The sequence below is a fragment of the Leptodactylus fuscus genome, chromosome 1, assembly GCF_031893055.1.
Source record: "Leptodactylus fuscus isolate aLepFus1 chromosome 1, aLepFus1.hap2, whole genome shotgun sequence".
NCBI classification, from domain to species: domain Eukaryota; kingdom Metazoa; phylum Chordata; class Amphibia; order Anura; family Leptodactylidae; genus Leptodactylus; species Leptodactylus fuscus.
Window position 1 is genome coordinate 286,809,894 of NC_134265.1, and position 12,958 is coordinate 286,822,851.

The 12,958-nt window shown below is 39.6% G+C and overlaps 1 protein-coding gene across 1 annotated transcript in view; it reads left to right on the forward strand.

Moving 5' to 3' along the window:
• The first annotated feature begins 2,622 nt into the window (after nt 1-2,622).
• NPY2R (neuropeptide Y receptor Y2) overlaps nt 2,623-12,958 on the forward strand; it is a 40,864-nt gene continuing 30,528 nt past the window's right edge. The window contains exon 1 of the mRNA XM_075257643.1: nt 2,623-2,924. The gene's annotated coding sequence lies outside the window, so the exon portion shown is untranslated. The remainder of the gene's footprint in view (nt 2,925-12,958) is intronic.

Consider the following 12,958-nt stretch of genomic DNA (forward strand, 5'->3'; position numbering starts at 1 on the left):
ATAAAAATGAGCTAAGGCTAAGTTCACACCCACTCCCGGTCTACGTTCAGGGTTTCCGTCCCCGAATCGCCTTAAAAAGCACAAAGAGAAAATTCCTGCTCTCTGCAATTTTTTGTCTTTGTTGGCCAGAAACCAGGCGGACCCCATTACAGTCTATGGGGTTCGCAGGTAACCGCTTTTTTAAGAGGATTAGGTTTCCATTCATGGGTACGAACGGAAATAGGAATGCAGGTGTGACCCTAACGTAACACAGCCCTTCATTTATTGAAAAATTAGGCAGAACCATGGTGCTGACCTACAGCATGATACCTTTCTAATCTTCCTGTAATGTTCCAATTCTGGTTTCTTTTGCTTTGTGTGGTTTACAAAAAACTGTGCTTTCCATTTTATCTAAGGCTCGGTTCACATCTGCGTTCAGTATTTCATTTGGGGAGTTCAATTGGGGACCCCTGAACTGAATACCCAATACATTAAAAAACTGTGAGCAATGAAACCACACGGACCCTCTAGACTATAAAGGGGTCTGTGTGTTTTCCGTGAGGTGTCTGCGCAAACCGTGCGGAGAGAAAAATGCTGTTTGTGGCTAAGGCCCCGTGGGACGTGGGATGTCCTGCAGCAACAAAGCTCTGCAGGAAAAAATATGGCGGCAACACATCTCAGTTCTTTTCACAGCACTTTAGGCAGAAGGTTTGTGGAGTTTTGCTCCACGATCTTTCTGTTACAATAATACCTATGGGGAAACCGCTGATGTTTCCATAGGTATAATTGACATTCTGCAATTTCTAAAACTGTGCTGGTTTTGGAAATCACGGCATGTCTACACCGCTAAAATTCCATCCACTTTGCCCTTACTGTAAAACACTGCGGTTTTTCTGCGGGCAAATCGCAGCATTTCTGTGCCGTGGGGCCCCAGCCTGAAGTACTTTTCTCTGCGCATGATTTGTGCAGATACTGCGTGGAAAATTCATGGACCCCATTATAGGAGATGGGGTCCGTGTGCTTTCATTGCTCACCTCTTTTTAATGTGTTCGGTATTCCGTTTGGGGGGATGGAATACCGAACGCAGATGTCAACCAGGTCTAAGGATTTAACCATGCCAAGTACAGCAAAGGTGCCTTCCATAGACTTGGCACACTTAGGATGGTAGTATACATAAGGCTTGTGAATTTGGTGGACTTATATAACCTATTTGGCGTTTTCTTTCCCCTACATGGTTTAGATCTGTCTGCCTCAGAGATTCAGTTTGCACTGTACATCACACTTGTAGATACATGAGCAGTGCAAATCTTAATAACAAAAATCGTGTATAGAGTTTTATGTGTTTCTGCTGTAGACTATGGACGGAAGAAAAAAGTATTGTTTTTGTGGATGTTAATACATTTCTGAATGGCTGCCAACCCTGGTACCTAATATAATCAAAGATATCTTTTGGTGATAGCAAATGATTCAGAAATACAGTAAAGATGAAATCCTATTTTAACACAGGTAAGAAAACTGTCTATGGGATATCACTGCCCTGTGCTGTCATTATTGATGAGCTGGAATGAGAGATAGGATTCACAACATGTAATCTATGGGGCATTCTCTTGTAGCCCAAGTCACAAGTGATTCCAATAATGCGAACAAATCCTTCCTTTTTACTAGGGAAAGAAACTGCATCACAAGCTATACTAAAACTTGCATGAATCAAGCTTTAAACCAGAGGTTTGATAGGAAGTAAGCATATCCATGTTACAATGCTTCTTCATGCAGTAGGTAGGAGATATATTTACAAGCTCATCCTATTGTAACTGTATACATATGGTTTGATTAACATGCTTATGTCTTCATAGAGCAAGCCCTGTACATATGCCCACTCAGCACCCCCTCTATGACCTATACTGGAGAGCTGTACAGCCTCTGTATTACAAGGGTAAAATGCAGGGAAACATGTCTGATTGTGGCTTTCCCTGGCAAAGTTAGATATTCATCAGAGTTCCTGGAAATAGGACCTCAGCCAGTTCCGCAATGTGCCAAAATCTTCCAGGTGTCCTTAAGAGTCAGAAAACCATAATACAAAAACTAACATCTAAATATAGCAAAGTACAGAGATAACATAATATCTATTACACGTATAACCTCCACAGACAGTGTGCAAGTAATAAGAATTTGATATAGGTATGATATTTGCAAAGTGAAGAGGAATTAAATGTTTATATTTCATGTGATGAGACCTTAGTGGCAAAACACTTAAAGGAAAATACATTCGAAATAATATTTTTGATATATATATATATATATATATATATATATATATATATATATATATATATATGCATGTATAGATAGATAGATAGATTTCTCTTTCAAAGGTTGAAAATCAATAAATATTTTATGTCTGCCCCAGCCCTGGCTGTACAGGTACACAGCTGCACAGCTGGAGAACATGTCACTGTAGACAAACACTGTGCAAAAGTCTGCCAAGTAAAGGGTTAATGAAGACAATAAAAGCCATGTGGGGCATAGATGGAAAATCTAGGACAATGATCAGGAAGGGACAACACCTCCAGGAACATGTAAGGTGCAGCTGCCAAGTACTGATCACCTCCTGAGTGCAGGAGACTTCCAGGATGCTCCTCACCTTCCAGGGGCTGGAGGAGGAGTGACTGGCAGCAGCAGCCTGTGCATTGACTGGCTCCTTCTTCTGCCTCCCTGACTCCCAAGGACTTTAATTAGCAGCTCTCAGAGCAGAGGAACAGATCAGCTCTGACTGGAGGAGACAGGCTTCTCTCCTTTCCTTACGCCTATATATCAATGTATGGACAGAAATAATGCATCCTATTGCTGGAGAAGCTGCCCCAGGAGAATGTGGACTCTGACCTAGCAGCAGCTCCTGTCATCTGGAGCTGAATAAAGGGGACTTTTATACACCACACAAGAAAGCTGTAAGTTGTGCTCAGTACATGATATTATCACTGTTATTTAGTGGGAGCACTGGGTGCTAGGCTAGCAGGATAAGAGGTCATTCACTGAACGCAGGGTTAGTGTAGTGACTGCACCCATGTGGCTCTACGTGTAGAGCTCTTTATTCTAAACTGTGTCAATATTGTTTTTCCATTACATAGTCATATGGATGGTAACTATAGGAGTCACTAACAAATACTGTACTATAGGAAGCACACTCCAATATACAGTATATACAGTAGCTTTAATATTAATTGCAGAGTAATCGTGTGCAAGTCCTAGGAAATAACCAAGGAGAACATATCTCATGTCTGTCGGTGTCTAACCTATTTGTTTACATTGCACACTATGTCAACTTGTACATTAAGTTCTTTGAGTCTCGCCTTTCCTAGTAGAATTTTTATAAAACATGGCACATCAACTAAATTATCCTTTCATTAGGTAATGTATTCCCAACATCCTCATTAACACCTTATTAATAGTATTAACTGTGATAGAAGCAATTCACTGTGTCTAGAGGAGCCCTCCTGATACTATCATGTCTGCACTGGATGTAGGAAAAAGATCCTGTCATCCACTAAAACTTTATTTTTTTTTTATGTATGATAAACAATATCACAGATAGATAGATGTTATTAAATACATAGGTAGTAGAAAAATAGATAGATAGATAGATAGATAGATAGATAGATAGATAGATAGACAGATGATACAGATGATAGATGGATAGATAGATAGATAGATAGATAGATAGATAGATAGATAGATAGATAGATAGATAGATAGATGATAGATAGATGATAGATAGATAGATAGATAGAAGGATAGATAGATAGATAGATAGATGATTGATAGATAGATAGATAGATAGATAGATAGATAGATAGATAGATAGATGTTACAGATGATAGATAGATAGATAGATAGATAGATAGACGATTGATAGATGTTACAGATGATAGATAGATGATAAAGATGATAGATAGATAGATAGATAGATAGATAGATGATACAGATGATAGATAGATAGATAGATAGATAATAAGGTGATAGATAGATAGATAGATAGAATGCATAGGTATCAAATAGATGATAGATAGATAGATAGATAGCATAGGTATCAGATAGATAGATGATACAGGTGATAGATAGATAGATAGATAGATAGATAGATAGATGATACAGGTGATAGATGATAGATAGATAGATAGATAGATAGATAGATAGATAGATAGATGATAGATGTTACAGATGATAGATAGATGATAAAGATGATAGATAGATAGATAGATAGATAGATAGATAGATAGATAGAATGCATAGGTATCAAATAGATGATAGATAGATAGATAGATAGATAGATAGATAGATAGATAGTATAGGTATCAGATAGATAGATAGATGGATAGATAGATGATACAGGTGATAGATAGATAGATAGATAGATAGATAGATAGATAATATAATTTTAGATACATATAAGATAAATAAGAGTTGGTTAGATAGTTATAATACACATAGACACAACAAGGGTATATCGATTAGTTAGATAGCTAGGTGATTGTAAAACACACTTGAGCTGGACAGAGAGAGACATGCCATGGATAGATCAATAGATATGCATACAAATTATTGATAGATAAATAGAGAGATCTTTTTCACAGATAATAGATTGCACTTGTGAAATAATGTGCAAAAAGACTATTTTCCTTTTATTTGGCATAATCCTTGTTTTGACCAGAGTATATGCCACTGTTACAACCTGCATGTTTTATGTTGCTCTTATGTTCTTCTAGAGGATTTACAGACATGAAAAGTTTTCTTTAAAGGAGAGCAACACAAGGAAATATAATGAAAGGGAATAACTACAATGCATGCAACCAGATGATTATACACTAGATTTCTATTTGTTAACCCTTTAAGGCTGGTATGACAGTACACTGCATGTTAATACATCATAGATAACAGGTGCATAGTATTTTCAGTTTTATGTAATAGCAGATAACTTATTGTGAACAATATGATCTCATGGTCAGTTTTACTAAATGCTCCAAGCTAAGCTCTAATACATCTGGCATGTATCTGCTATTCATCTCTGTACCAATTAACTCAATAAAAGCTATAGCTGAATTAGGAGCAGCACAGTGGCTCAGTGGTTAACACTGCAGCCTTGTTGTGCTATAATCCTGGGTTCAAATCCTGCCAAAGACAACATCTGTAAGGAGTTTGTATGTTCTCCCTGTGTTTGTGCAGGCTTCTTCCCACACTCCAAAGACATACTGATAGGGGTTATAGATTGTGAGCCCTACATGGGGCATTGACTGACAATATCTGTAAAATGCTGCGTAATATAATGGTGCTATACAAGTAAGTGGAAGATGCATATACACATTTTAGATATGCCACATCTGCAAGTATCTGTCATACATTATGCTACATTCAATTATCATACATCAACAGACTCCTGTAGAATACACTTATTTATACCTAGAACAGGGGAGATCATGGGGCATCTATAGTGTCTTCAAAAACGTGTGCCCACTATTAGTGTAAAGTGGAATTGCTGAAATTATTTTTGCATATAAAGTTGTATATTATTGCATATAAAGGTGTATTGCTATGTGGGGCATTTGTGGCATATTGAAAGGATATGCCATACATGTCTGGTAGATGTGGGTCCAACCTCTGAGACCTGCATCTACATTATGTGAAGAAAGGAGGTTCCCAAACCCTGTCTTGTAATTGCAAAGAGTGGAGAGTAAGCAAGGTTCTTTCCATTCACTTCTTTAGGACTTTCCAAGAACAGTTGACTGTCAATGTTCAGCTATTCTTAGAAATCCAAGAAAATGTATAAGAGCTGCACATGTGCAGTATACACTCCATTCATTGCACTTACAAGACAAAATAAACGTTGCTTCAGGGGGTGGAACCCACACATATGGGATATTTATCACGTGTTCTGTGGATATCCCATAAATATCCCAGATGGGAATACACACCTGTTAAGAGAATATTTCAAATACATCTAAAGCAGGGGTCTCAAACTCGCGGCCCGCGAGCTGTGAGTTCCTCCCGGCTCTCACAGCACAGCGCGATTGACTGTGCTGTGAAGAAGGACGTCTCTGACTGAGTGTCAGAGACGCTCTTCTGACCATAGAAGAGCTACGGTACCGGACCGTAAGCTCTTCACACTGGGCCCACATCGGGAAAGCCGACTGTGTGCTGAACTCAGCGCACTATCAGCTTTCCGGCAGTATATAGAACTGCCTGTGGGCAAAATGGTGGAAGGTCCTCTTTAAACATTGAGGTGGAATGAAGGGGCTCATGACACTGGGGGCAGACGAAGGGAGGGGGGAGAACGGCATGACACTGGGGCAGAAATGGAGGGACATGAATCTCGGGGCAGAGATGGGGGGGGACATGAAACTGGGGGCAGAAATGGAGGGACATGAATCTGGGGGCAGAGATGGGGGGACATGAATCTGGGGGCAGAGATGGGGGGACATGAATCTGGGGCAGAGATGGGGGGACATGAATCTGGGGGCAGAGATGGGGGGACATGAATCTGGGGGCAGAGATGGGGGGACATGAATCTGGGGCAGAGATGGGGGGACATGAATCTGAGGGCAGAGATGGGGGGACATGAATCTGGGGGCAGATGAAGGGTGTATATGTAACTGGGGGAAAGATGGAGGGGGGACATATAGTTTACGGGTGACTGTAGGAGGATTATACAGTGTGGGGGGCACATGAAAAATGAATGGGCGGAGTCAACATAAAAGTGGGTGGAGCTAAATTTGCCGCGGTGCGGCCCACCGACTGGCTGGGATCTTGCTGTGCGGCCCACATGCTGAGTTGAGTTTGAGACCCCTGATCTAAAGGATACTCTCAAAATGTTAATCCAGTAGGTAGAAGAAATGCTTTAGTTATTCTGCTGAAATGTAGATCTAGATGGTGAAAGAAATGGAGACCATCCTAATCTGCATCCTTGGAGGAGCAAGGCTTTCTGTTTCACTATCCAGGTCAAATCCAAATCATCAGAAGGTCTGAAGAGCTTCTAGTAGCCATGAACACTGGTTCAAGGGGCTGGACCGCAGGCACTCTCAAAAGTCACCACATTGTTGATCTTTAAAAATAATCTAAATACAGCCAAAATGATTTATAGTAAAACATAAATGGGTTGTCACAACATTAGATATTATATTTATCTGGTAGATCAATTTTAAAAAAATGTTCTTGTGTGTAGATATCACTGTTCTATAGTAATAGCACCTCCAGGTTTTGACTGTCCACCTAAGAAGCTTCTTGTAGTGCGATGATTTTCATTGTCTGGCCTGGACAATAGCAGAAACCCCTCTTTTGTCCATGTTCAAGAGGAACCAAGTGGCGACATTGAGCCATGTATTAAGCATGTGTACTCACTGGTACTGGTCACATTAGGTGGACGTTCTGAGACATCATAACAAGAACAGCAGGGGGCACCATAACAAGTAGCAGCAATATAATGTGTATTACCTATACTGTATAAAAGAGTGTTCTGTTCTGACTGAGGAATGCAAAACCGATTCATGTGACAAGGCATTTAATGTAGAATACACACACACACACACACACACACACACACACACAAAATGTGGGTGATTCCTTATTCCTCTCCTCGTCCCTGATCTTAATCTTAATCAAAACTAAACCGTATAGTGTATAAAGAATTCCTCTTTATATGTCCCAGGAGATCAGTCATTTCTATGCTACATAGTTTCCTACTCAAATATCGTGGGGAGGCTACTTTTATAATTTATTGCAAGATTTATCATTCTTTTAGAATAGTTTGTTTGCTTAGGACAGTCTCTGTCTATATGCCCTATTAAGGAATATGGGTATTCTAGAAAATAATTCTCTACTTGGAGCTTCCCATCATCCACAGCTAAAACCAGCAAAGATCAGTCACATATTATACTGCTACCCATACCATTTTTGCCATGTAAAATAATGTAATATATATAAAGAAGGATTGTCCTCATATTGCTGTATCCATAGCTGTGTAGTAAAGCATACAGAGTTTTTACTCAATTACCTAGTAAATTGTTATTTTTATTCTAATATTTTATTATTAAATATATATATATATATATATATATATATATATATATATATATATATATATATCTTTATGTTTACCTAAATTTTTTGAGCTTAAAATGTATTAGCTGGAGTCACTTTCCTTTGGTTGTATGATACATAAGGGGACATTCACATTACTGTTATGAACATCCGCTGCTCTCATCAGTCATAGGATGAGAGCAATGGACATTATTAACAGTGTTAGAGTGATGGATCCTGACTGAATCCCCTCCATCTGCCTCCATTCACATTGACTGTAATGTAAAAAAAAAAACAAAAACATGATGGACACTGTCTTCTGTCACTTATGTCTACTTGCAAGTCCAACTTTTTCTTGTATCAGAAAAGTAAAAATATGACAGAAGAAAGATTCCATGTTTTTTACATGAGAGTTAATGCAGACAGACACCAGACAGACAGACACCAGACAGTCACCCTATTGCAGTTAATATCCATTGCTCTCATCCTATGACGCATGAAAGCAACTTTAATAACAGTAGTGTGAATACACCCTAATATTGTTTAAAGGTTTAATAAATACAGTTTACAAAAATATTGTGCTCTGTGTTGTGAAACAAAAAGCCACTATAATTTACCTAGAAAGTTATTATATAAAACCAATACAAATATCCTCTGTCAGTTACCGTACAAGGCATTAAAGCTGCACTACCCATGCTCATGGTGTTCAATAGATAATTCAGTGAAAAGTCGCTTGGGGTCAATTACTAAATTACATTTGTGTGCAATACTTGAACTTAACCAGAACACCCATTCAGACATGACTTTCAATGTCAAATGGCACTGAGCAATAGATTTATTACTGGTTGATATGGTACAAGGCACACGTATATCCAAGGTTCCTAATTACTTTTCTATATTAAAAAGTCACAAACATGGCGTTCTGCTGTTTAATGGTACATCTCTCGTCAGAAAAAGCTACAAAAACTCACACCATTTTACATCATGTAGGGAAGGACTGGACAGTATTACAAATTGAAATTTCATTAGCCTGCCATTTACTGTCAGCTGCTCGGATTAAAAATCAGGAGGCCAGTCACTAATGTTTCCTCTCAGAGCAGATATTACAGAAAAGAAAATGACTCTCTCAGATTATTCCGAAAAAGACCATTTTCCTGCCAAATAGAAGGATCATTAAAAACTTACCCAGTTAGTCAGTAAATATGGTGTTTACATTTTATGGGTTGTTTGTTAGCATTATCCTAACAGATGGTATGGAATACAGTGGTTAGCCTTTTCTGTACATTGTATGATGTATCATATGGTAAAACATGACATATCAAGCATACATGTAATAGAGGTTACTTGGTCACCTGGTTTCTTTGTGGCTGTGTAGGCTATAAACTCTCAGGGGTAAAGATAATGGAGGCCTACTTGTATTCCAGAAACTTCAAAAATCTTACATTTTAGTATACATGATCTCACCCTTTTTTGTACATACAGTTGTATTGAGAAATGTAGTCGACTTATTTGTACAATATAATTAAAGGGATTCTACCATTAAAATCAAATTTTTTCTCGTTGACACATAGGAATAGCCTTAAGAAAGGCTATTCATCTGCTACCTTTAGATGTCTTCTCCGCACTGCCTTTCAGTATAAATCCTGGGTTTTCGTCAGTATGCAAATGAGTTCTCCCGTAGCACTAGAGGTGTCCCCAATGCTGCGAGAGAACTCTCCAGCGCTGCCTCCATCTTCTTCAGGAACGGCCTCTTCACGCATCATCTTCCAGCGCGGGTGGTCAAACTTCTAGGCTTCGGGCCTAGGGAAGAGCCAACTGCGCATGCCCATATGCCACAAGAAAATGGCTGCTTTCTTATTGTGTAAGTGGACCTTTTTCTTGTGGCCGCAGGCATGCGGAGTCGGCTCTGCCCAAGGCCTAGAAGTTTGACCGCCCGCGCCGGAAGAAGACGCGTTAAGAGGCCGTTCTTGAAGAAGATGGGAGCGGCACTGGAGAGTTCTCTTGCAGCATTGGGGACACCCCCAGTGCTGTTTGAGTGCTGGGGCCCGCCTACAGTGCTGTGAGAGAACTCATTTGCATGCTGACGAAAACCGGGATTTATACCGAACGGTGCGCGCAGAAGACATCTAATGATAGGAGAAGAATAGCCTTTCTTAAGGCTATTCCTACGTGTCAACAAGAAAAAAATTGATTTTAATGGTAGAATCCCTTTAAGACTGAACTTAAAGGGTGCCTGAGTTTTCATTAAAAGTTGAAATAACTGAAGTGTCCTATCAGTTTTTCTGTTGCTAATAATCACATTACGGCTGCAGCACATTTTACTATTGTCTCTGAGGTAGGGGGCTTTTACAATAAGGTCTACCCCATTTCCCTATCAATTATAACTAGATTGGTTATGTTATTGGTATGTTATTCTTCCAGGACTATCATATAGGAGATCCATGAACACAAAGCTGTAAATATAGGGCAAGTACATAAAAGCATACAACAGGAAAAGAGCAATCTATGACCACAGTCAGGAAAGCTGCTTAGTGTCTGTGAATAATATCCCATCTGATGTCACAAGCTGCCAGAAATTTGAAGTACATAGAAGACTTTTCTTATATTTGCAGAAAGGTCAGTCACTTGCACTTTGCAGACGTATGTGAAGAATGTGAGGAGAATCAGCCCCTTACTTATTCATTTAGGGCCCATTCACACGGAGTAAACACGCGTGTATTTTGGCAAAATACGGGTGTATTCACACTGAGTATACGCTCAGCTCATTCTGAACGTAAAACACGTTCAGAATGAGCGCACACAAAGCAGATCCCATTCATTTCTATGGGAGCCGGCATACATGCGCTCCCCATTGAAATGCATGGGCTGCTTTTTTCCCTATTGCTTTCAACAATTTTGGTGTGCTGCCTGCTTTTTTGGAGTTATATTGAACCAGACAAATCTTTTTCCCATTGGTGAGCACCCTATGCCTAGATCGGTGTGGTCATATATATGTCTTGTGTTGTATATATACAGTATATATATATATATATATATATATATATATATATATATATATAATGGTTTATATACCGTATTTTTCGGACTATAAGACGCACCTAGGTTTTAGAGGAGGAAAATAGGGAAAAAAATTTTTGAAGCAAAAACTGGTAAAATATTTAATATATGGGAGTTGTAGTTTTGCAACAGCTGCAAGGCCACATTGACAGGTGACCCTGCAGCTGTACGGGGATGCATAGAGCGTTTTTTTTGCGGGGCCAGCTGTACTTTTTAGTTATACCATTTTGGGGGATATCTATTGCTTAGATCACCTTGTATTGAAAAAAAAAAAACAGGAGGTGATTTAGAACTTTTATTTATTTCATATTTTTAAAGCTTTTTTTTTTTTTTTTTTTTTTTTTTTTTTACTATTTTATTCCCCTCCCGGGGCTTGAACCTGCGGTCACTTGATCGCAAGTCCCATAGACGGCAATACAACTGTATTGCCGTCTATGGGACATTCTGTCTATTAGTATTACGGCTGGTCATAGAGACCAGCCGTAATACTAATATAGCCGTGACAGGCCGGGGAGCCTCATTAAGCTCCCGGCTGTCACCCGAACAGGTCGGCTCCTGCGATATCGCCGCGCAGGAGCCGGCCTGCAACGTCACAGGTACGGGGCCGGTGGGGACCGGCCCCGGGGGAGAAGGGGCCACCGATATTGACCCGGCATCCGCTGTACTAGAGAGGCGGATGCCGGGGAGGGATAGACGCCGGGGCCTGAGACATCGCTACGATCCTCTGCCCTGCATGAAGCCAGGACAGGGGAGCGCAGCGATGTCTCAGGCCCCGGCGTCTATCACTTGCCGGCTTCCGCCTCTCTATTACAGCGGATGCCGGGTGCCACCTTCAGACTATAAGACGCACCCTTCTTTTCCCCCAAAATTTTGGGGAAAAAAAGTGCGTCTTATAGTCCGAAAAATACACTATGTTTCTGTATATCTATGGTCACAAATAAGCAGTTGTTTTGGAGAAATATATAATTGTGTATGCACATGGCTGTCCTCCCTCATACTCCCATGAGATTACATTGCAGTAGTTCTCCAGGCATTCTGTATTTCAGCCTATGTGTCCCACAATCACTAAGGGTATAATAAATATCCAATAAGGAGAGAAAGCTACTATATAGCCTATTGGTGGCAGCGTAGAAAAGAAGTTGGATGTTATGGAAAGAATGACAATATTTATTGGAAAATGGATTTCTCTGCCAACAGCATCTGTGAACAATATTGCATAGTGTTGTATGCACCAAGGCAATCCTGGAGAAAATGAGCTTCAGCAACTGCCTAGTATTTTACTAATGACTACACAATGCCAACTATGTCGCGTATTATCACTCTTTAGGCTGTTATATACATTTTAACTGTGAATGTGAATCTAATCTGATAGAAGACAACATTTCAGCCCAATAGGCGTCTAGCTTTGAACAAAAGGGGTTTAGGAAGTTTATCGGTTGCATTTTAGCTCTATCAGAAATAAGGAGTCCATTAGTAGGTGCAGAAGACCCACTAACTTCTATTTTTAGAGACATAAGATAGCTCTCCATTAACCTATTTTTTCTAATCTGTTTTTATTTTCTGATCGTGGATTTTATTCTATTTTCTATTTATTTTCTGTAGATGATTATGGGGGTGTCATTTTGCCAGACCTTTTCTTTGCTGAAGCTTTTGAGTTCTGTTAATAGCATTTAGAGATATTCTTTACAGCAAAGATATGGTCATAGGCAGCCAATGTCTGTAGCCAACACATTGAGGTCTATGGAAGAGTTTTGTAGGCATGTTCTATAGAGTAGTAGCTGTGAAATGGGCATTATTGACCTCAGGGATTGAAGGGACTGTGAGGAGGATGTACACTCAGGAGGTGACTAGTAAAATG